This window comes from Cherax quadricarinatus, chromosome 1 (assembly GCF_038502225.1).
Source record: "Cherax quadricarinatus isolate ZL_2023a chromosome 1, ASM3850222v1, whole genome shotgun sequence".
NCBI classification, from domain to species: Eukaryota; Metazoa; Arthropoda; class Malacostraca; order Decapoda; family Parastacidae; genus Cherax; species Cherax quadricarinatus.
Window position 1 is genome coordinate 36,658,221 of NC_091292.1, and position 26,456 is coordinate 36,684,676.

Here is a 26,456-nt window from a genome sequence, read left to right on the forward strand (position 1 = left end):
GGCTGGTCCATCAGTGAAGGAAGACTTGGCTGGTACATCAGTGATGGAAGACTTGGCTGGTACATCAGTGATGGAAGACTTGGCTGGTACATCAGTGATGGAAGACTTGGCTGGTCCTTCAGTGATGGAAGATTTGGCTGGTCCATCAGAGAAGGAAGACTTGGCTGGTACATCAGTGATGGAAGACTTTGCTGGTCCATCAGTGATGGAAGACTTGGCTGGTCCATCAGTGAAGGAAGACTTGGCTGGTACATCAGTGATGGAAGACTTGGCTGGTCCATCAGTGATGGAAGACTTGGCTGGTCCATCATTGAAGGAAGACTTGGCTGGTCCATCAGTGATGAAAGACTTGGCTGGTCCATCAGTGATGGAAGACTAGGCCGGTCCATCAGTGAAGGAAGACTTGGCTAGTCCATCAGTGATGGAAGACTTGGCTGGTCCATCGGTGAAGGAGGATTTGGCTGGTCCATCGGTGATGGAAGACTTGGCTGGTCCATCAGTGAAGGAAGACTTGGCTGGTCCATCAGTGAAGGCAGACTTGGATGGTCCATCAGTGATGGAAGACTTGGCAGGTCCATCAGTAAAGGAAGACTTGGCTGGTCCATCAGTGAAGGAAGACTTGGCTGGTCCATCAGTAAAGGAAGACTTTTCTGGTCCATCAGTGAAGGAAGACTTGGCTGGTCCATCAGTGATGGAAGACTTGGCTGGTCCATCAGTGAAGGAAGACTTGGCTGGTCCATCAGTAAAGGAAGACTTGGCTGGTCCATCAGTGAAGGAAGACTTGGCTGGTCCATCAGTGAAGGAAGACTTGGCTGGTCCATCAGTAAAGGAAGACTTGGCTGGTCCATCAGTGAAGGAAGACTTGGCTGGTCCATCAGTAAAGGAAGACTTTTCTGGTCCATCAGTGAAGGAAGACTTGGCTGGTCCATCAGTAAAGGAAGACTTTTCTGGTCCATCAGTGAAGGAAGACTTGGCTGGTCCATCTTTGAAGGAAGACTTGGCTGGTCCATCAGTAAAGGAAGACTTGGCTGGTCCATCAGTGAAGGAACACTTAACTGGTCCATCAGTAAAGGAAGAGTTTTCTGGTCCATCAGTGAAGGAAGACTTGGCTGGTCCATCAGTAAAGGAAGACTTGGCTGGTCCATCAGTGAAGGAAGACTTGGCTGGTCCATCAGTAAAGGAAGACTTTTCTGGTCCATTGGTGAAGGAAGACTTGGCTGGTCCATTATTGAAGGAAGACTTGTCTGGTCCATCAGTGAAGGAAGACTTGGCTGGTCCATTAGTGAAAGAAGACTTGGCTGGTCCATCAGTGAAGGAAGACTTTTCTGGTCCATCAGTGATGGAAGACTTGGCTGGGCCATTAGTGAAGGAAGACTTGTCTGGTCCATTAGTGAAGGAAGACTTGGCTGGCCCATCAGTGAAGGAAGACTTGGCTGGCCCATCAGTGAAGGAAGACTTTGCTGGCCCATCTTTGACGGAAGACTTTGCTGGTCCATCAGTGACGGAAGACATTGCTGGGCCATCAGTGACGGAAGACATTGCTGGCCCATCAGTGACGGAAGACTTGGCTGGTCAATCAGTGAAAGTAGACTTGTCTGATCCATCAGTGAAGGAAAACTTGTCTGGTCCATCAGTGAAGGAAGACTTGACTGGTCCATCAGTGACGGAAGACTTGGCTGGTCCGTCAGTGAAGGAAGACTTTGCTTGTCCATCATTGAAGGAAAACCTGACTGGTCCATCAGTGAAGTAAGACTTGGCTGGCCCTTCAGTGAAGGAAGACTTGGCTGGTCCATCAGTGAAGGAAGACTTTACTGGTCAATCAGTGAAGGAAAACTTGTCTGGTCCATCAGTGAAGGAAGACTTGGCTGGTCCATCAGTGAAGGAAGACTTGGCTGGTCAATCAGTGAAGGAAGACTTGGCTGGTCCATCAGTGATGGAAGACTTGGCTGGTCCATCAGTGAAGGAAGACTTGGCTGGTCCATCAGTGATAGAAGACTTGACTGGTCCATCAGTGATGGAAGACTTGGCTGGTCCATCAGTGATGGAAGTCTTGGCTGGTCCATCATTGAAGGAAGACTTGGCTGGTCCATCAGTGATGGAAGACTTAGCTGGTCCATCAGTGATGGAAGACTTGGCTGGTCCATCAGCAAAGGAAGACTTGGCTGGTCCATCAGTGAAGGAAGACTTGGCTGGTCCATCAGTGATGGAAGACTAGGCTGGTCCATCAGTGAAGGAAGACTTAGCTGGTCCATCAGTGATGGAAGACTTGGCTGGTCCATCAGTAAAGGAAGACTTGGCTGGTCCATCAGTGAAGGAAGACTTGGCTGGTCCATCAGTAAAGGAAGAATTTTCCTGTTCATCAGTGAAGGAAGACTTGGCTGGTCCATCAGTGATGGAAGATTTGGCTGGTCCATCAGTGAAGGAGGACTTGGCTGGTCCATCGGTGAAGGAAGACTTGGCTGGTCCATCAGTGAAGGAAGACTTGGCTGGTCCATCAGTGAAGGAAGAATTGGCTGGTCCATCAGTGATGGAAGACTTGGCAGGTCCATCAGTAAAGGAAGACTTGGCTGGTCCATCAGTGAAGGAAGACTTGGCTGGTCCATCAGTAAAGGAAGACTTTTCTGGTCCATCAGTGAAGGAAGACTTGGCTGGTCCATCAGTGATGGAAGACTTGGCTGGTCCATCAGTGAAGGAAGACTTGGCTGGTCCATCAGTAAAGGAAGACTTGGCTGGTCCATCAGTGAAGGAAGACTTGGCTGGTCCATCAGTGAAGGAAGACTTAGCTGGTCCATCAGTAAAGGAAGACTTGGCTGGTCCATCAGTGAAGGAAGACTTGGCTGGTCCATCAGTAAAGGAAGACTTTTCTGGTCCATCAGTGAAGGAAGACTTGGCTGGTCCATCAGTAAAGGAAGACTTTTCTGGTCCATCAGTGAAGGAAGACTTGGCTGGTCCATCAGTGAAGTAAGACTTGGCTGGTCCATCAGTAAAGGAAGACTTGGCTGGTCCATCAGTGAAGGAACACTTGGCTGGTCCATCAGTAAAGGAAGAGTTTTCTGGTCCATCAGTGAAGGAAGACTTGGCTGGTCCATCAGTAAAGGAAGACTTGGCTGGTCCATCAGTGAATTAAGACTTGGCTGGTCCATCAGTAAAGGAAGACTTTTCTGGTCCATTAGTGAAGGAAGACTTGGCTGGTCCATTAGTGAAGTAAGACTTGTCTGGTCCATTAGTGAAGGAAGACTTGGCTGGTCCATTAGTGAAAGAAGACTTGGCTGGTCCATCAGTGATGGAAGACTTGTCTGGTCCATTAGTGAAGGAAGACTTGGCTGGTCCATCAGTGAAGGAAGACTTTTCTGGTCCATCAGTGACGGAAGACATTGCTGGCCCATCAGTGACGGAAGACTTGGCTGGTCAATCAGTGAAAGTAGACTTGTCTGATCCATCAGTGAAGGAAAACTTGTCTGGTCCATCAGTGAAGGAAGACTTGACTGGTCCATCAGTGACGGAAGACTTGGCTGGTCCGTCAGTGAAGGAAGACTTGGCTGGCCCTTCAGTGAAGGAAGACTTGGCTGGTCCATCAGTGAAGGAAGACTTTACTGGTCTATCAGTGAAGGAAAACTTGTCTGGTCCATCAGTGAAGGAAGACTTGGCTGGTCCATCAACGATGGAAGACTTGGCTGCTCCTTCAGTGAAGTAAGACTTGGCTGGTCCTTCAGTGAAGGAAAACTTGGCTGATCCATCAGCGATGGAAGACTTGATTGGTTCATCAGTGAAGGAAGACTTGGCTGGTCCACCAGTGAAGCAAAACTTGGTTGGTTCATCATTGATGGAAGACTTGGCTGCCCCATCAGTGAAGGAAGACTTTGCTGGCCCATCAGTGAAGGAAGACTTTGCTGGCCCATCAGTGAAGGAAGACTTGGCTGGCCCATCAGTGAAGGAAGACTTGGCTGGCCCATCAGTGAAGGAAGACTTTGCTGGCCCATCAGTGACGGAAGACTTTGCTGGCCCATCAGTGACGGAAGATTTGGCTGGTCAATCAGTGAAAGTAGACTTGTCTGATCCATCAGTGAAGGAAAACTTGTCTGGTCCATCAGTGAAGGAAAACTTGTCTGATCCATCAGTGAAGGAAAACTTGTCTGGTCCATCAGTGAAGGAAGACTTGACTGGTCCATCAGTGAAGGAAAACTTGTCTGGTCCATCAGTGAAGGAAGACTTGACTGGTCCATCAGTGACGGAAGTCTTGGCTGGTCCATCAGTGAAAGTAGACTTGTCTGATCCATCAGTGAAGGAAAACTTGTCTGGTCCATCAGTGAAGGAAGACTTGACTTGTCCATCAGTGAAGTAAGACTTGGCTGGCCCTTCAGTGAAGGAAGACTTGGCTGGTCCATCAGTGAAGGAAGACTTGGCTGGTCCATCAACGATGGAAGACTTGGCTGCTCCTTCAGTGAAGGAAGACTTGGCTGGTCCTTCAGTGAAGGAAAACTTGGCTGATCCATCAGCGATGGAAGACTTGATTGGTTCATCAGTGAAGGAAGACTTAGCTGGCCCATCAGTGAAGGAAGACTTGGCTGGTCCATCAGTGAAGGAAGACTTGGGTGATCCATCAGTGAAGGAAGACTTGGCTGGTCCATCAGTGAAGGAAGACTTGGGTGATCCATCAGTGAAGGAAGACTTGGCTGGTCCATCAGTGAAGGAAGACTTGGGTGATCCATCAGTGAAGGAAGACTTGGCTGGTCCATCAGTGATGTAAGACTTGTCTGGCCCATCAGTGATGGAAGACTTGGCTGGCCCATCAGTGATGGACGACTTGGCTGGTCCATCAGTGATGGACGACTTGGCTGGCCCATCAGTGATAGAAGACTTGGCTGGCCCATCAGTGAAGGAAGACTTGGCTGACCCATCAGTGGTGGAAGGCTTGGCTGGCCCATGAGTGATGGACGACTTGTCTGGTCCATCAGTGAAGGAAGACTTGGCTGGCCCATCAGTGAAGGAAGACTTGGCTGGCCCATCAGTGAAGGAAGACTTGGCTGGCCCATCAGTGATGGACGACTTGTCTGGCCCATCAGTGAAGGAAGACTTGGCTGGCCCATCAGTGATGGACGACTTGGCTGGCCCATCAGTGATGGACGACTTGGCTAGTCCAGCGACCAAAACTCGTAAATGCGTCCTAGTTGGAAAAAAAAATTTCCCGGCCTCGCGTTTACAGGTTTTTGTTTCCGCGTCTTTATAGCTGAGCAGCATTCACCGTGCGTGTTTGCTGCCAGTTTTTCCTATTTTAGTTTCGAACATATATCAAGCTGTCAGGGTTTTACAACGGTTGTTATACAGATTTCGTGTTTATTTCACGTACACACTCGGAGGAAATTCAGTATTGCCGTAATATGAACGACTACAGCTTGGTGAAGCAGTCTGAACATTGAACAGTGCTGTGCTATCATTAAATTACTTGAGTTTGAGTTTCATAATGAAATAAAATGTTGATTCTCTATTATTTTAATATTCCTCATTTGATTTTAATTAATATTTTATTTTTTACAGTTTATATGGTCAATGAATTATAATTTTCAGTTTCTTTTTCTGGCTAAACAGCTATTTAAAGAGTGATGGTCTAAGTGTTTCCATATTTGAGTTACCCTACCTTGTGAAAGAGTGCCAGCTCTGAGAGGGAGAGAGCTCACCTTTTAGCAGTTAGTGCATCACCCACGTGAATCACCAAAGAGTTCGTAAGAACATAAGAATGGAGGAACACTGCAGAAGGCCTACTGGCCCATGCAAGGGAGGTCCTTATCAAAACGACCTCTGCCTAAAGCTTCCCAAGAAATTACTCCCGTACCCAATGACACCAATCAAACCCAGCCCCTCCCACTCATATACTTGTCCAATCTCTTCTTAAAGCTACCCAAGGTCCTAGCCTCTATCACCCAACTGGGAAGACTGTTCCACGGATCTACAACTCTGTTAGAAAACCAGTACTTACCTATGTCCTTTCTAAATCTAAATTTATCCAATTTAAATCCATTATTTCTGGTTCTTACCTGGTTCGACACCCTCAGTACTTTATAAATATCTCCTTTGTTTATACCCGTCATCCACTTATACACTTCAATGATATCTCCCCTCATTCTACGTCTCTCCAGAGAGGGAGATTTAAGGCTTTAAGTCTATCTTCATACGGGAGATTCCTTAGACAGCAAATCATTTTAGTCATTCTTCTCTGTATGTTCTCTAATGCGTCTATATCCATCCTGTAGTAAGGGGACGAAAACAGAGCAGCATAATCTAAATGAGGCTTCACTATGATGTATAGAGCTGTAAAATAACTTTTGGACTTCTGTTACTTATACTTCTTGAGATAAATCCAAGTAATCTGTTAGCCTTGTTGCGCACACCAAGGCACTGCTGTCTTGGCTTCAGGTTTCTGCTTACCATGATTCCCAAGTCTTTTTCACATTCTGTATGATCAAGCTCTACTTCACCTAGATTATAGCTTCGAGGGTTATTTTCATTACCAAGGGCTAGTACTTTGCACTTATCCACACTGAACTTCATCTGCCATTTTGTAGACCAAGACATTAATTTGTCCAAATCCTCCTGAAGTTCATTGCTATCCTCCTCAGAATGAATTATACGGCCTATATTTGTGTCATCAGCAAATTTACTCATGCCACTCGTAATCCCTTCTTCAAGATCATTAATGTAAATTATGAACAAGAGAGGGCCTAAAACTGACCCTTGTGGAACGCCGCTAGTGACTAATCCCCATTCAGATTTCACCCCATTAATGGTAACTCTTTGCTTCCTATTGGTAAGCCATGCCTCTATCCATGCTAGAACTTTACCTCCTATACCATGAGCTGCCACTTTTCTTAAGAGTCTCTTGTGAGGTACTCTATCGAAGGCTTTACTAAAATCCAAATAAACAATATCATATTCCTTATCACTGTCAACTGCCTCAAATGTTCTATTGAAGAACGTCAGTAAATCTGTCAGGCAGGAACGACCTCTCGTGAATCCATGCTGAGATTCATTTATCAAGTTATGCTCTTCAATGTGACTTCTAATAATGTCAACTATAATTGATTCTAATAACTTGCCCACTATAGATGTCAGGCTTATTGGATGGTAATTTGAAAGATTGGACTTATCCCCTGATTTGAATATAGGAACCACATTAGCCATCTTCCACAACTCTGGCATAACACCGGTAACGATGGACGCATTAAACACACTTGTTAATGGCTGACTAAGCTCCATCTTGCATTTCTTAAGTACCCTGGAAAACAACTCATCGGGTCCGGGGGACTTATTTTGCTTCAGTTTGTTTATCTGTTTAATAACTATGTCCCTCGTGACAGTAATATTAGTTAATTTAAATTCATCAGGAACTAAATAATTGTTAATTACTGGAATCTCATATACGTCTTCCTGAGTAAAAACTGACAAAAAATAGTCATTAAATAAGGAACACATTTCCAGTTCATTATCCGTCAGCTGTCCATTCCCAATTTTCAGAGGTCCTATTTTTTCCTTCACCTTCGTCCTATACACTTGAAAGAACCCCTTTGGATTAGTCTTTGATTCATTAGCAACTCTAATTTCATAGTCACGTTTAGCCTTTCTAATCCCCTTTTTTACTTCTCTTTTAAGCTGGACATATTGGTCAGTAAGGTTAACCTTTCCTCTTCTGATGCGCCTTTAAATTCGCCTTTTCTCCCCTTTTAGATGCTTTAGCCTCCTGTTAATCCATTTGGGATCATTATTATTAGACCTAATTTCTCTCTGGGGAATGTATATACTCTGAGCACGGTGTACATTATTACCAAAAAAAATCATAAATGCAGATCCCTTCATAATCATAAGTATGATCATCGTCAATAAAATCATTAGCTAGATAACCCCAATCGAGATTTGACAGGTGTCCCCTAAGTCCATTGTGATCGGCAGAACGAAAATCTGGGATTTTTACCGTATTATCATTATTCTTGTATTCCCAGTTAATGCTTGTTACAAAAAGCGCGATTCTAAAAGCTTAGAGATCTCCAGTGAATACTAGAAAGGACTGCCCTTCTAGCATCCAGCCTGTTACTGGGTTTTCGTAACAAGTAGTCAGTATCCTTGTCCAATTATCCATTAGAATTCAGTATTATTCAATAGTGCTTCAGGATTACAACTGGTAGGCTACTAACTAGAGAAATTAAAATTTAATAAATTTAGTAATCATTAAGTTGCCTAGAGGTATATTATCAAATTAAATTAATCACAGCAATCAAAATAAAATCAATCTCTCGAGTTCAATATTATTGTGCTGAAAGCACATATCACATTTATAATTCTTAAGTACCATCTGGTACATTAACATTTAATAAGATATTACAAATATGTACAAGTTTGTGTATGCGTGTAAGTGCTCTAAGTAGTTCACTATGTCTCACGACTCGACTAGACTTAAACAAGTGACTGACAAAGTCCTCAAATAAAATAACTTCTTGACTGACTGGCAACCAGAACAGTCTGCTTGAACAATGAAAAGAATGCTAAGCCCAATAGCCATATAACAAGCGACTGCGACACAATCAGGATCAAGGAGATAATATAACGACATTAAGTAGGGACCATCAGCAGATCCTCCACAAAAGTTACAAAACTCCCATACTACTGAATCTAAGTTCAGCATAGGAAAAACCCTGACTGTGACAATACACAGAAACCAGTACAAATTTAGGTCAGAAGCTATAGCTAAGGACCTGAGATGCTCAGAGTGTCTATGTGACACACAACCTCAGTACAACGTCGAAAATCACTAAGTCTATACAATGTTCTGTGAACAGAGTTCTACAGAACTAACAAGAATAATGAGACAGACAATCTGTCCAACCACCAAGCGAGTCTAGAGCAGACTGAATACTTCAAGTGAGGTGAGGACACCCCCCCCCCTCGATCACGTGATAGCCCCGTGGACAGCACAGCTCAGAAGCCGGCAGTATAACGAGCGACAAGCGATAATTACAGTAGTTTGGCAATCAATACTTGAACTGAGCACATATTATGTACATCCTAACAACATAAGTCAAATAACAATATAACAGTCAAATAATAATATAAAGTCATACATTTACGATTTAGCTATTATCGCAAATATAAGCAATATAAAATTATATGAAAAGGTAATATACATTATATATATACATAATAATCATTGAAACCCATTCAGGGGTTGCAACAATGCTGAAAGTGATGGATTTGTGATCACTTGCGCCAAGCTCTTCAGTGATCTCCAGATTATTTACGAGTGTTTCCTTATTTGACAAGACTAAGTCTAGCAAATTATTACCCCTGGTAGGCTCTGTTACACACTGCTTCAGAAAACAGTCCTGAACTGTTTCCATAAAGTCACTGGATTCTAGATTACCGGCCAAAGAATTCCAGTCAATTTGGCTAAAGTTAAAATCTCCTACTATCACTATGTTATTGTGTCTAGAAGCCCTAACAATTTCGTCCCAAAGAAGTCTCCCTCTATCGTAATCCAAGCCTGGTGGTCGGTATATTACGCCTAGAATTAGTTTTTCTTGACCCTCTACAAATTCTACCCAAAGAGATTCTGTTACTGTTCCATCTATTTTTATACCTGTTTTTATGCAACAGTTAATATTTTCTCGAATACATAATGCAACTCCTCCCCCCTTCCCATCACATCTGTCCTCATGGAAGAGCTTAAGCCCTTGAATATTACACTCAACAATCATATCCCGACTCTTTGAATCATACCAGGCTTCAGTTAATGCAATGACATCAAAGTTCCAGCACATGCTACCAAACGTAGTTCATTAATCTTATTTCTTGCACTTTGACTGTTAGCATAAAATACCATCATATGTTTTTTCTTCTGCACATTTTTCCTATTCATCTTTGTTTTTACACAATTTCTGAAATTATCATTACCCAGAGTTACTCCATTATTAAGATTCTTAATATCAGACCATAAGTTAATATATCCATACTCATTATTTATCATTTCTAAACCCATACCTCTAACTAATCCTAGTTTAAAGTCCTAACAACCCCCTCAACTGAGCTAGCAAGAAAACCCACACCTGGCCTGGATAAGTGAACCCCATCCCTGGCATTCATGTCGTTTCGGCCATAGAAGTTGTCCCAGTTGTCAATGAATGGTACTGCATTATCTTTACAGTGTTTATCCAGCCAGCAATTAAGACCAATTGCTATAGACAACCATTCATTTTCAACACCCCTTCTTGGCAAAATGCCACATATAACAGGGCGCCCCCCTTCTTCCTAATTATGTCTATTGCTGTCCTGAACCTTCTAACTAAATCCTCACTTCAACGCTTGCCTACATCATTGCCTCCAGCACTGAGGCAGATAATAGAATTGATCCCATTACCGCTCATGATGTTGTCAAGCCGACTAACAATATCCTCCATCCCAGCCCCAGGAAAGCAAACCCTCTGTCTCCTACTCCAGTCCTTCAAGCAGAATGCCCTATCCATGTACCTAACCTGGCTATCCTCAACAACAACAATATTCTTACCTTTCTCGGTGTCGTTCGTTGTGACGCTTCCAGTAGTTGACTTACATTCGTCGGGTAGCACAGAGAATGCATTAGATGTTTCCACAGCAGTCTCTTTCTTCTTCATCGTTTCTACCTTTCCATTCGTCTTCTTGATCGTCAACTTCGATCCATGCTGTCCAGCCACTGACCACGTTCCCTTCTTGACCTGAGGACTCAAAACCGGAGGACTACTACGAATCCTCTTGTTTTCCTCAGTCAATCGCCGTATCTCCATATTTGCTACCCTCAATTCTTCCTTAAGCTGCTGGTAAAGTTGCTCGACGGAGGGCATCTTGGCTCAGTCCACGGAGAGCACACAAGACACTTCTTCACAGAGTTAAGTACAGGTCACCAATGAAAGTAACAGGAACAAGAGAGAAAATAATTATTTAAAATTGAGCACATTTCATTCTCTTTGCCAGTAAGATGTCCATAGTTATTTTTAAGGGGACCTATCTTATCTCTAACTTTTGTTCTATACACATGGAAAAATCTTTTTGGGTTAGTTTTCGAATCCCTGGCAACTTTAATTTCATAGTCCCGTTTAGCTTTTCTTATTCTTTTTTTAACGTCCCTCTTAATGTCAATATGCTGATTTATAAGTTGACCCTCACCTCTTTTGATACGCCTATAAATTCCTTTCTTATGGACTAGTAGATATTTCAGCCTATTATTCATCCATTTTGGGTCATTTCTATTTGATCTAATTTCTTTATACGGGATAAACGTTCTTTGAGCAGCATGTATGGTGTTCAGAAAACAGGGATCAGTCTTGGGCCCGTTGTTGTTTATAATATATATCAATGATCTTGATGAGGGAATTGCTAGTGAAATGAGCAAATTCGCCGATGGCACAAAGATAGGTAGGACAATTGATTCAAACGTAGATGTCAGGGAACTTCAGGTGAATTTAGGCAAACTCAGTACCTGGTCAGCAAAGTGGCAGATGCAGTTCAGTGTAGATAAATGCAAGGTTCTGAAGCTCGGGAGTGTCCATAACCCTAGCACTTATAAGTTAAATAATGTAGAACTTAGCCATACAGATTGTGAAAAGGACTTGCGGGTTATGGTGAGCAGTAACCTTAAACCAAGACAGCAGTGCCTAAGCGTACGTAATAGGGCAAATTGATTATTGGGATTTATATCAAGAAGTGTAAGCAACAGAAGTCCAGAGGTTATACTGCAGCTTAATACATCATTAGTAAGGCCTCACCTAGATTATGCAGCTCAGTTCTGGTCTCCATATTACAGAATGGACATAAATTAATATATAGCATTAGAAATCTTCCTTATGAAGAAAGATTGAAGACTCTTAAATTACATTCACTTGTTAGATGAAGAATGAGGGGAGACATGATCAAAGTGTACAAGTGGAAGATGGGTATTAATAGGGGGTATATTAATAAGGTCTTGAGGATATCTCTCCGAGAGAGAACCCGCAGTAATGGATTTAAATTAGACAAGTTTAGATTTAGAAAGGACATAGGAAAGTATTGTAAAGTAAAAGGACACAAGTGCAACTAATGTGACATTTTATTGTGGCAACGTTTCACTCTCCAGGAGCTTTGTCAACGGCTTGACAAAGCTCCTGGAGAGCGAAACGTTGCCATAATAAAATGTCACATTAGTTGCACTTGTGTCCTTTTACTTTATATATTGTCGGTAATTCTACCAACATTATTACAGGAAAGTATTGGTTTGGAAATAGGGTAGTTGATGAGTGGAACAGTCTACCTAGTTGGGTTATTGAGGCTAGGACTTTAGGTAGCTTCAAATTTAGGTTGTATAAATATATGAGTGACCTGTACTTAGCTCAGTGAGGACGTGTCGAGTGTGCTCTCTACGGACTGAACCAAGATGCCCTCCATCAAGCAACTTTACCTACAGCTTAAGGAAGAATTGAAGATGGCGAAGATGGAGATTCGGCTACTGACCGAGGAAAACGAGAAGATTCGTAGTAGTTCTCCTGTTTTAAGTCCTCAGGTCAAGAAGGGAAACTGGTCAGTGGCTGGACAGCATGGAACGAAGTTGGCGATCAAGAAGATGAATGGAAAGGTAGAAACGATGAAGAAGAAAGAGACTGTAAAGTAAAAGGACACAAGTGCAACTAATGTGACATTTATTGTGGCAACGTTTCGCTCTCCAGGAGCTTTATCAAGCCATTACAAACAATACATGGACACAGAGGGTATATAAAGGCTCTGAGTGAGGTGCAATACTAGTGAGGTACCATTTCGATGTTCACTAGTGGTAGTAGTAGTAGTAACAAAAATAATACAATATGGAAGAGCAAATAATTCGTACATGAGTAAAAGGATATAAAAGCTATTACTTGGGTAACATAAAAATAGGTTGGACAAATATAGACTGGAAAGAGGCAGGTTCTTTTCGGTGTTCACTCTCTGTAATGTGCTTGTGTAGTATAACAGGAGAGACTATGTGATGGCAGGGTTTACTGTTTTCAGGAGGATTCTTGCTAAGACTTCGGAGATGGTGAAGCTGCCGTTGTTTTGTTTAATTGTATTCGAAACAGCGATCAGTGCTGATTCAAGGCACTGATCGCTGTTTCGAATACAATTAAACAAAACAACGGCAGCTTCACCATCTCCGAAGTCTTAGCAAGAATCCTCCTGAAAACAGTAAACCCTGCCATCACATAGTCTCTCCTGTTATACTATACTGAAAAAGAGAATGAAATGTGCTCGATTTTAAATAATTATTTTCTCTTGGTTTTTACACAGGAAGACACTAACAATATTCCAGTAATTAATTTTTATAGTGGGCCTGAAGAAGATAAATTATGTAACATTCAGTGGTGACGTGTACTTAGCTGTGGTGACGTGTACTTAGCTTGAGTGGTGACGTGTACTTAGCTCTGTGAAGACCTGTTTGTGTGCTCTTGAGTGGTGACCTGTACTTTGAGTGCTGACCTATACTTAACTCTGTGAAGAAGTGTCTTGTTTGCTCCCGTGGACTGAACCAAGATGCCCTCCATCGAGCAACTTTACCAGCAACTTAAGGAAGAATTGAGGGCAGCGAAGATGGAGATACGGCGATTGACCGAGGAAAACAAGAGGATTCGTAGTAGTCCTCCTGTTTCGAGTCCTCAGGTCAAGAAGGGATCGTGGTCAGTGGCTGGACAGCAGGGGACGACGAAGTTGACGATCAAGAAGACGAATGGAAAGCCAGAAACGATGAAGAAGAAAGAGACTGCTGTGGAAACTCCCGTGGAAACCTCCAACGCATTCTCGGTGCTACCCGACGAATGTGAGTCTACTACTGGGATCGTCACGACGAACGACAACAAGGAAGGTAAGAATATTGTTGTTGTTGGGGATAGCCAGGTTAGATACATGGATAGGGCATTCTGCTTGAAGGACAGGAGTAGGAGACAAAGGGTATGCTTTCCTGGGGCTGGGATGGAGGACATTGTTAGCCGGCTTGACAACATCATGAACGGTAATGGGATCAATCCTATTATTTGCCTCAGTGCTGGAGGCAATGATGTAGGCAAGCGTAGAAGTGAGGATTTAGTTAGAAAGTTCAGGACAGCTATAGACATGATTAGGAAGAAGGGGGGGCGCCCTGTTATATGTGGCATTTTGCCAAGAAGAGGTGTTGGTAATGAATGGTTGTCCAGAGCAATTGGTGTCAATTGCTGGCTGGACAAATACTGTAAGGAAAATGCGGTGACATTCATTGACAACTGGGACCTCTTCTATGGCAGAAATGACATGTATGCCAGGGATGGGGTTCACTTATCTAGGTGTGGGGTGGGAGCACTGGCCAACGCAGTGGAGGGAGCTGTTAGGTCTTTAAACTAGGAATAGTTAGTGGTATGGGTTTCTGCGGGAAAACTGTGAAGTCTCAGGGTAGTAATATGAGTACTAGGAGAACTAGTAATAGGCAAAATGAGGTGGATATCGGAAAGCCAGTGGCACTAATTGACAAGGACAGTAATAGGTTTAGTGGAATAACAGAAAGGAGCAGGAATGATAAAGAGAAAGGAGGGTCCTTAAGTATATATTACACAAATAGTCGCAGTGCTAGGAATAAGATGGACGAGTTGAGACTAGTTGCTAGTGCAGGTAACATAGATGTATTTGCCATTACTGAGACGTGGTTTAATTCAAAAAGTCGGGACATGCCTGCAGAATGTCACATTCAGGGTTTCAAATTGTTCCAAGTAGATAGAAGTATCGGGAAGGGGGGTGGGGTGGCATTGTATGTCCGAGATCGCTTGAACTGTTGCATTAAAACGGGTATTAAGTCTGAAGTAACACATACAGAGTCTGTTTGGATAGAATTCTCAGAGGGGCATGAAAAATTAACTTTAGGTGTGATATACCGTCCCCCAAATTTAGATAGGGACCAGGGAAGACTACTATGGGAGGAAATTGTTAGGGCCACAAGGCACGATAATGTAGTAATTCTAGGAGACTTTAACTTTAGTCATATTGATTGGAATTTCTTGACTGGGAATTTAGAATCATACGACTTCTTAGAAGTAGTTCAGGATTGTTTTCTGAAGCAGTTTGTGACAGAACCTACAAGGGGTAATAACCTGCTTGACTTAGTTCTGGCAAACAATGAATCCCTTGTTAATAATTTAGAAGTTTCAGAAGAACTGGGTGCTAGCGACCACAAATCAATTACATTTAGAATTGAATGGAAGTATGATAGTAGGGATAACTCAGTAACAGTCCCAGATTTTCGCTTAGCAGATTACGATGGGCTTAGAGAACACTTATCATCTGTTGACTGGGGTAACGAAGAGAGCTATCAATATGACAGTTTTCTGAACACAATACATGCTGCTCAAAGAACATTTATCCCTTATAAAGAAATTAGATCAAATAGAAATGACCCAAAATGGATGAATAATAGGCTGAAATATCTACTAGGGCATAAGAAAGGAATTTATAGGCGTATCAAAAGAGGCGAGGGTCATCTTATGAATCAGTATATTGACACTAAGAGGGACATTAAAAAGGGGATAAGAAAAGCTAAAAGGGACTATGAAATTAAAGTTGCTAGGGATTCTAAAACTAACCCAAAAAGTTTTTTCCAGGTATATAGAACAAAAGTCAGAGATAAGATAGGTCCCCTTAAAAATAACTATGGGCATCTTACTGACAAAGAGAATGAAATGTGCTCGATTTTAAATAATTATTTTCTCTCGGTTTTTACACAGGAAGACACTAATAATATTCCGGTAATTAATTTTTATAGTGGATCAGAAGAAGATAAATTATGTAACATCACAGTCACTAGTGAAATGGTTGTGAAGCAGATAGACAGACTGAAGCAAAATAAGTCACCGGGTCCTGATGAGGTTTTTTCAAGGGTTCTAAAGGAATGCAAAATGGAAGTCTGTGAACCATTAACTAATATTTTTAATTTATCTCTTCAAACAGGTGCAGTGTCTGATATGTGGAAGATGGCTAATGTAATTCCTATTTTTAAAACAGGGGACAAGTCGTTACCGTCAAATTACCGCCCAATAAGCCTGACCTCAATTGTAGGCAAATTACTAGAGTCAATTATAGCTGAGATTATAAGAAGCCATCTCGATAAGCATAGCTTGATTAATGATACTCAGCATGGATTCACAAGAGGCCGGTCTTGTCTAACTAATTTATTAACTTTCTTCAGTAAAGCTTTTGAGGCTGTTGACCACGACAAAGAATTTGATATTATTTACTTAGATTTTAGTAAGGCATTTGATAGAGTTCCGCACCAAAGACTGTTGAAGAAAGTAGCAGCTCATGGCATTGGGGGAAGGGTGCTCTCGTGGATCGAATCATGGCTCACAGACAGGAAGCAAAGAGTGTCCATAAATGGGGTTAAATCCGAGTGGGGATCAGTAACAAGTGGCGTTCCACAGGGATCAGTCTTGGGCCCGTTGTTGTTTATAATATATATCAATGATCTTGATGAAGGAATTACTAGTGATATGAGCAAATTCGCTGATGACACGAAGATAGGTAGGATAATTGATTCAAACGTAGATGTTAGGGAACTTCAGGAGGATTTAGACAAACTCTACTCTTGGTCAGAAAAGTGGCAGATGCAGTTCAATGTAGATAAATGCAAGGTTCTGAAGCTCGGGAGTGTCCATAACCCTAGCACTTATAAGTTAAATAATGTAGAACTTAACCATACAGATTGCGAAAAGGACTTGGGGGTTATGGTAAGCAGCAACCTTAAACCAAGACAGCAATGCCTAAGCGTACGTAATAAGGCAAATAGATTACTGGGATTTATATCAAGAAGTGTAAGCAACAGAAGTCCAGAGGTCATACTGCAGCTTTATACATCATTAGTAAGGCCTCACCTAGATTATGCAGCTCAATTCTGGTCTCCATATTACAGAATGGACATAAATTCGTTAGAAAACATTCAGCGTAGGATGACTAAATTAATACATAGCATTAGAAATCTTCCTTATGAAGAAAGATTGAAGACTCTTAAGTTACATTCACTTGTTAGACGAAGAATGAGGGGAGACCTGATCGAAGTGTATAAGTGGAAGATAGGTATTAATAAAGGGGATATTAACAAGGTCTTGAGGATATCTCTCCAAGAGAGAACCCGCAGTAATGGATTTAAATTAGATAAGTTTAGATTTAGAAAGGACATAGGCAAGTATTGGTTTGGAAATAGGGTAGTTGATGAGTGGAACAGTCTACCTAGTTGGGTTATTGAGGCTAGGACTTTGGGTAGTTTCAAATTTAGGTTGGATAAGTACATGAGTGGGAGGGGTTGGATTTGAGTGGGACTTGCACATCAGAGCTTATTTCTTGGGTAGCATTGAAAATTGGGTGGGTCAAATGTTTGTTAGTGGGATGAATTGTAAAGGACCTGCCTAGTATGGGCCAACAGGCCTGCTGCAGTGTTCCTCCTTTCTTATGTTCTTATGTTCTTAACTAATATTTTTAATTTATCTCTGTAACAAGTGGAGTTCCACAGGGATCAGTCTTGGGCCCTTTGTTGTTTATAATATAAGAACATAAGAATGTAGGAACACTGCAGAAGGCCTACTGGCCCATGCGATGCAGGTCCTTATCAAAACGACCACTACCTAAAGATACCCAAGAAATAACTCCCGTACCCAATGACACCATTCAAACCCAGCCCCTCCCACTCATATATTTGTCCAGTCTCTTCTTAAAGCTACCCAAGGTCCTAGCCTCTATCACCCCACTGGGAAGACTGTTCCACGCATCTACAACTCTGTTAGAAATTCAGTACTTTCCTATGTCCTTTTTTAATCTAAATTTATCCAACTTAAATCCATTATTTCTCGTTCGACACCCTCAGTACTTTATTAATATCTCCCTTGTTTATGCCCTGGCAGACAGTAATGGTGAAGCTGGAGGTGCTGTCCTGGGAGACAGTAATGGTGAAGCTGGAGGTGCTGTCCTGGGAGACAGTAATGGTGAAGCTGGAGGTGCTGTCCTGGGAGACAGTAATGGTGAAGCTGGAGGTGCTGTCCTGGGAGACAGTAATGGTGAAAGTTAAGACACATGTGCAACATCTGGATATCTTTATTGTAGACGTTTCGCCATCCAGTGGCTTTATCAATACAGATTCTAGGACATAATAGGAAGACAGTAGAACTATATACAAAAGATGAGGTAATCAGTCCCTTAGCCTTGGAGTTAGTGTTCACAGCATCGTGGTGGATGAGAATCTGGAGCAAAGGCAAGAAGACTGGCGGTTATATAGGCGTCAGTGGATAGGGACAGGCAGCAGACGAGGGAATAGTCACTGGTAGGCGGGATTCCCCAGTGGAAGTAGGTCCTTCCCAAAGAGATGGGTTAGTTGCAGCAGCCGTGAAGAAGGTCTTGTAGATGTCCTCTGAACCAAGATTCAATGATGTTGCAGTGTCTGACAAGTTGTGCAAGAAAGGTATAAAATACCGACAATGTGAAAGTTAAGACACATGTGCAACATCTGGATATCTTTATTGTAGACGTTTCGCCATCCAGTGGCTTTATCAATACAGATTCTAGGACATAATAGGAAGACAGTAGAACTATATACAAAAGATGAGGTAATCAGTCCCTCAGCCTTGGAGTTAGTGTTCACGGCATCGTGGTGGAGGAGAATCTTGAGCAAAGGCAAGAAGACTGGCGGTTATATAGGCGTCAGTGGATAGGGACAGGCAGCATACGAAAGCATAGTCACTGGTAGGCGGGATTCCCCAGTGGAAGTAGGTCCTTCCCAAAGAGATGGGTTAGTTGCAGCAGTCGTGAAGAAGGTCTTGTAGATGTGACTATGCCCTCGTCTGCTGCCTGTCCCTATCCACTGACGCCTATATAACCGCCAGTCTTCTTGCCTTTGCTCGCTTACAGTCTCCCTACGATTCCCGTTGGGGAGGGTAACCTCTACCTGTTCGACAATGTTCGCACATCGTGTTAAAATCAAACCAGCCAGTGGTGTTATAAATGATTCCACTAAACTATTACTTGCTGCCGCTATGAGGACCTGCCTACATCTCAAATTCACAGCCATCCACTCACTCAAGGATTCCTTTATTGTCGTCTGCACCGACGACAATGAAGCAGCTAAACTTATGGACGACACTGCAATGAACACATTACGGGATCGACAATTCATCATATCACCGTCTCCCTCCTTGCTGGCGAAACGTTCAGTTTTTGTTAAACAATTGGATAAGATAATCACATCTATTCCAACGGATGAACTGAAGACCTCTATCGAAGACCAAAACACCTGGGCCTCTGTAGACACCATCACACGAATTCCCAATGCCTCATCTATGATCAAAATCACCTTTTCAAACATAGATATGGCTACCCAAGCACTCGCTAATGGACTAGCTATCTCATATTACCACATACATCCACGCCACATTGAACCTGAACGTTTTGCCCATGTCTCTCCCTGTTGGAACTGTTACTCTTATCAACATTCAACAAAGGACTGCCCCATTAAAGACAAAAAGTTCTGTTCTACCTGTGGAAAAGAAGGTCATAACTTCAAAGCCTGCACCACCACCAATGCCACTCCAACATGTCTTAACTGCAAGGGTACTCATCATACCCTTGCAGCTAAATGCCCACTACGAAAAGAAGTAATGTCGAAAAAAATTAAAGAAGAAACCAAGAAGAATAGTCCCAAATCGCCGACATACACCGCCATTTCAAAACTCCAGTCGGACACCACCAGAATTCTACTAGCCACACAGCAGTCATCTCTATCCAGCAATTCCCTTTCTGCACTCCCTGACGCTGCTCCCTCTAAGGTGTTGTACTGCATGATGTATGCACACCTTGCAAATGCAGCAAACCCAGGCACATTCAACACTACAATTAACGAACTATTCCGTCTTAACAACATGCCGTCATTCAACTTTCCTGACTCGCCAACATCACAGGACTTCCTCAAGATTATCCCAAACATCGCTAACTTCACATCAACTTCAGGCCCAAATCCTAACTCTGCCCCAAAAATCACTCCTGAACCACGCCCAGTGACCACTGCCACCTCTCAACAACCACCAACAACCAGCCAGACCGCAAATACTCTAGACTCCCAGCCTCCTCTTGACACAATCACTGTAGAAACAATTGAACAAGAATTTCCTGACGAATCCCCCGACGAAGCAGATAGCGACGACTCCAGCACACCCTCTTGGGAAAACCTTACTTTCTACACCTCTCCCTCGAACGCTGACACCATGACCTGCTCTGAACTCTACAAAGGCCTCGGTGATAGAACAGTCAAGTATGCCTGCGAATCACCACTTCACTTCACACTCACGCAAGTTCTTGAGTTCATCAAGCCTCTTCGTTTCACTTTTTCCAACAAGACAACGCTATACCACCTCTCCAGGAGCAGCTTCAAGAAGTTTGCAAATGGCTCCACTGCAAACCTGCCTCCTCAACTACTAAAATAACCTCCCACATGTCTGATGCCCTCTCCTGCGACCTGGAAACTTCCAGCTCTCGAGACTCAAAGACCTCACCTACCACGAGACTGGTGGGTGAGACATACAGGCAACAGATGGGCGACTTTGTTCCGGGGCGTTTCGCCTACTCAGTGGGCTTCTTCAGTACAGAAGGTGGGCGGGAGCAGTGGAGGTGTGGGGGCGGTGTGGTCGGTCCATCGCCCTTGAGGTCGTGGAATTTGGGGTTGTCGGTCCCTCAGCCTGGAGAAGTTCAGTTCCATACACAGCTTGCTCTCTTCCCGTTTTTTCTCCAAGTCTGTCCCACGATCGCCTTAGCTGCTGGGTCAAGCCCTGGCTCTATTTCTACGACTAAGAACACTCCTCTCCAGCGCTATTCTTCGTCTGTCCCGTCTTCCCCGCTCATCCCATTGGGATCTTACCTGCACTTGCTTGCTTGCTTGCTTGCCTTTGCTCCAGATTCTCCTCCACCACGATGCTGTGAACACTAACTCCAAGTGTGATGAATGGTTTGAAAAACCGACAAGTTGAAGATTGAGACACTTATGCAGCATATGGGAATCTTTATTCAGGAAACGTTTCGCCACACAGTAGCTTCATCAGTCCAATACAAAGAGGAGGCCTTCCTCTTTGTATTGGACTGATGAAGCCACTGTGTGGCGAAACGTTTCCTGAATAAAGATTCCCATATGCTGCATAAGTGTCTCAATCTTCACTAACTCCAAGGCTGAGGGACTGATTACCTCATCTTTTGTATATAGTTCTACTGTCTTCCTATTATGTCCTAGAATCTGTATTGATAAAGCCACTGGATGGCGAAACGTCTACAATAAAGATATCCAGATGTTGCACATGTGTCTTAACTTTCATATTGTCGGTATTTTATACCTTTCTTGCACAGTAATGGTGAAGCTGGAGGTGCTGTCCTGGGAGACAGTAATGGTGAAGCTGGAGGTGCTGTCCTGAGAGACAGTAATGGTGAAGCTGGAGGTGCTGTCCTGGGAGACAGTAATGGTGAAGCTGGAGGTGAACATCAAAATGGTATACAATACCGACAGATTGGTAGGTAAGACACATAGGCAACAGTTAGGCAAGTTTATTCCGAAACGTTTCGCCTACACAGTAGGCTTCTTCAGTCGAATACAGAAAGTAGGCAGGAACAGTAGAGATGTGAAGACGATGTAATCAGTCCATCACCCTTAAAGTCGTAGAATTTGAGGTTGTCAGTCCGTCAACCTGGAGAAGTTCAGTTCCATAGTCAGGAACTATCTGAAGATCAAGCGACAGTGCGGAGACTTAAATACTGTCGGAAGTAGAGGTGCAGAGTAGTAGTAGTAGTGAGAATGTAGCCACTGAGAGATCAGGTCCCCCTCAGATCCAACAGTCCTCACTTGAAAGGGTTGTCTAAGGTGTTTTCTGTACCAAGAGGCCATGTGTTGCAGTGTCTGACAAGATGAACTTCAAAATGGTATACAATACCGACAGATTGGTAGGTAAGACACATAAGCAACAGTTAGGCAACTTTATTCCGAAACGTTTCGCCTACACAGTAGGCTTCTTGAGTCGAATACAGAAAGTAGGCAGGAACAGTAGAGATGTGAAGACGATGTAATCAGTCCATCACCCTTGAAGTCGTAGAATTTGAGGTTGTCAGTCCCTCCACACTGTCGCTTGATCTTCAGATAGTTCCTGACTATGGAACTGAACTTCTCCAGGTTGAGGGACTAACAACCTCAAATTCTACGACTTCAAGGGTGATGGACTGATTACATCGTCTTCACATCTCTACTGTTCCTGCCTACTTTCTGTATTCGACTGAAGAAGCCTACTGTGTAGGCGAAACGTTTCGGAATAAAGTTGCCTAACTGTTGCCTATGTGTCTTACCTACCGAAGCTGGAGGTGCTGTCCTGGGAGACAGTAATGGTGAAGCTGGAGATTTTGTCCAGGTAGTCGGGAATTATACGCAGGAAGGAATACATATAAATGACCTCATAGGGGACAGGAGCCGTAGTGGGGAAACAAGTGTAGTCAAAGATAAGATAAAACCAATATTGCAAACTAGAAATACCACAGGAAATAGCAAACAAGAGGACTCCACTAGCAATAGTGAGGATATGTTACCAAAAACAACTGGTGGGAGCTCCATTGTTGGTGCTAGGGAGGATAGGAATAAGACAGGTAAACATGCACCAACAGGGAATACAGTCACAGAAATCCAAGGCAAACGGAAACCAAGCCTGTGCACATACTATGCATTTGGTATCTGCAGACATGGGAAATCTGGAAAAACAGACGGGACGTGCAAGTATGACCACCCTAGAAAATGCCGTGCCCATATGACAACAGGAAAATGCAAACTCCCTTCCTGTAAGCTTTTCACCCTGAAATGTGTACCTCTTCATTACCGGAAAGACTGTGCTGTAACTTAAATTGCCAGGCACACCATCTAAAGGGGACAAAAAGATACAAAACATCCAGGCCATGGGAACACCTGGGTAGCCACAGCCACTCAAGAGGGAGAGGTTTTTTAGTACCAGGAAGGAAAAAAAATCTGGCAGGAAATGGCAGAAATCGTACACCAAATCCAGTCATTCCTGGAGTGGAACCACAGTCGATGGCCTCCACTCCAAACCAACAGATACAGATACTAATGCCGGAAAAAAATCCCCCCCCAGTACCAACAATACCACCAGTCCGATGACATTCTTCTTTGCAAATATACAGAGTCTAAAGCCAGCAACAAACAACAAAATACCTTTCATCCGTGGACTGCTTGCAGAGGCAAAGGCAATGTTCGCGGCTTTCACTGAGACCCACATAAAGGATCACTTGGGCAACGAAATATGGATCCCAGGTTACAACCTATACAGATGTGACAGAGTGAACAGGCAAAAGGGGGGGTTGGCCTGTACATTGCAGAGTCATTTGTTTGCACAGAACTGCTTAATGCCTCAAATGATGTAGTGGAAGTTTTAGCAGTAAAGATCGAGAACCAAAACCTAGTCATTGTTGTAGTCTACAAGCCTCCGGATGCAACATCCCAGTAATTCCAGGAGCAGCTGTTAAAAATTGACCACTGTCTGGAAAATTTTCCAGCTCCTGCACCCAACATCTTGCTCCTGAGGGATTTTAACTTAAGGCACCTAAAATGGAGGAATATAGCAAATAATATTGTTGCAGTAATAACACCAGGAGGCAGCTCTGATGAAAACTCACACTCACACGAGCTTTTAAATCTCTGCACAAAATTCAATTTAAACCAGCAAATAATAGAGCCTACTAGACTGGAGAATACACTAGATCTCATCTTCACTAACAATGATGATCTGATAAGAAATGTCACCATATCAAAAGCAATATACTCAGATCACAACATAATTGAGGTTCAGACATGTATGCGCGGAGCCCCAGACCGACATAGTGAGATTAGTCACGAGGGAGCATTCACCAAATTCAACTTCAATAACAAACACATAAAGTGGGACCAAGTAAACCAAGTCCTAACCGATATAAGCTGGGAAGATATACTAAGCAACACAGACCCCAACTTATGCCTAGAACAGATTAACTTGGTGGCACTCAATGTATGCACAAGGCTTATTCCTCAAAGAAAAAGGAGGAGTAGATGTAAAATAGAAAGAGACAGGCGCTCCCTTTACAGGCGACGGAAAAGAATAACAGAGCGGCTAAAAGAGGTCAATATATCAGAAATGCGTAGGGAGACAATGGTCAGAGAAATAGCAAGCATTGAACTTAAGCTAAAGGAATCTTATAGGAGTCAGGAATCGCGGGAAGAACTAAAAGCCATAAATGAAATCGAAAGAAACCCAAAGTATTTCTTCTCCTATGCCAAATCAAAGTCGAGAACAACGTCCAGTATTGGGCCCCTACTTAAACAAGATGGGTCCTACACAGATGACAGCAAGGAAATGAGTGAGCTACTCAAGTCCCAATATGACTCAGTTTTTAGCAAGCCGCTAACCAGACTGAGAGTCGAAGATCAAAATGAATTTTTTATGAGAGAGCCACAGAATTTGGTTAACACAAGCCTATCCGATGTTATCCTGACGCCAAATGACTTCGAACAGGAGATAAATGACATGCCCATGCACTCTGCCCCAGGGCCAGACTCATGGAACTCCGTGTTCATCAAGAACTGCAAGAAGCCCCTATCACGAGCCTTTACCATCCTATGGAGAGGGAGCATGGACACGGGGGTCGTCCAACAGTTACTAAAAACAACAGACATAACCCCACTCCACAAAGGGGGCAGTAAAGCAACAGCAAAGAACTACAGACCGATAGCACTAACATCCCATATCATAAAAATCTTTGAAAGGGTCCTAAGAAGCAAGATCACCACCCATCTAGAAACCCATCAGTTACACAACCCAGGGCAACATGGGTTTAGAACAGGTCGCTCCTGTCTGTCTCAACTATTGGATCACTACGACAAGGTCCTAGATGCACTAGAAGACAAAAAGAATGCAGATGTAATATATACACACTTTGCAAAAGCCTTCGACAAGTGTGACCATGGCGTAATAGCGCACAAAATGCGTGCTAAAGGGATAACAGGAAAAGTCGGTCGATGGATCTATAATTTCCTCACTAACAGAACACAGAGAGTAGTAGTCAACAGAGTAAAGTCCGAGGCAGCTACGGTGAAAAGCTCTGTTCCACAAGGCACAGTACTCGCTCCCATCTTGTTCCTCATCCTCATATCCGACATAGACAAGGATGTCAGCCACAGCACCGTGTCTTCCTTTGCAGATGACACCCGAATCTGCATGACAGTGTCTTCCATTGCAGACACTGCAAGGTTCCAGGCGGACATCAACCAAATCTTTCAGTGGGCTGCAGAAAACAATATGAAGTTCAACGATGAGAAATTTCAATTATTCAGATATGGTAAACACGAGGAAATTAAATCTTCATCAGAGTACAAAACAAATTCTGGGCACAAAATAGAGCGAAACACCAACGTCAAAGACCTGGGAGTGATCATGTCGGAGGATCTCACCTTCAAGGACCATAACATTGTATCAATCGCATCTGCTAGAAAAATGACAGGATGGATAATGAGAACCTTCAAAACTAGGGAGGCCAAGCCCATGATGACACTCTCCAGGTCACTTGTTCTATCTAGGCTGGAATATTGCTGCACACTAACAGCACCTTTCAAGGCAGGTGAAATTGCTGACCTAGAAAATGTACAGAGAACCTTCACGGCACGCATAACGGAGATAAAACACCTCAATTACTGGGAGCGCTTGAGGTTCCTAAACCTGTATTCCCTGGAACGCAGGCGGTAGAGATACATGATTATATACTCCTGGAAAATCCTAGAGGGACTAGTACCGAACTTGCACACGAAAATCACTCACTACGAAAGCAAAAGACTTGGCAGACGATGCAACATCCCCCCAATGAAAAGCAGGGGTGTCAGTAGCACGTTAAGAGACCATACAATACGTGTCAGGGGCCCGAGACTGTTCAACTGCCTCCCAGCATACATAAGGGGGATTACCAACAGACCCCTGGCAGTCTTCAAGCTGGCACTGGACAAGCACCTAAAGTCGGTTCCTGACCAGCCGGGCTGTGGCTCGTACGTTGATTTGCGTGCAGCCAGCAGTAACAGCCTGGTTGATCAGGCTCTGATCCACCAGGAGGCCTGGTCACAGACCGGGCCGCGAGGGCGTTGACCCCCGGAACTCTCTCCAGGTAAACTCCAGGTAATACACTTCAATGATATCTCCCCTCATTCTACGCCTCTCCAGAGAGTGGAGATTTAAGGCTTTAAGTCTATTTTAAGACATAAGGGAGGTTCCTTACACAGTAAATCATTTTAGTCATTCTTCTCTGTATGTTCTCTAATGAGTCTATATCCATCCTGTAGTAATATCATCCTGTAGTATATCAATGATCTTGATGAGGGAATTACTAGTGAT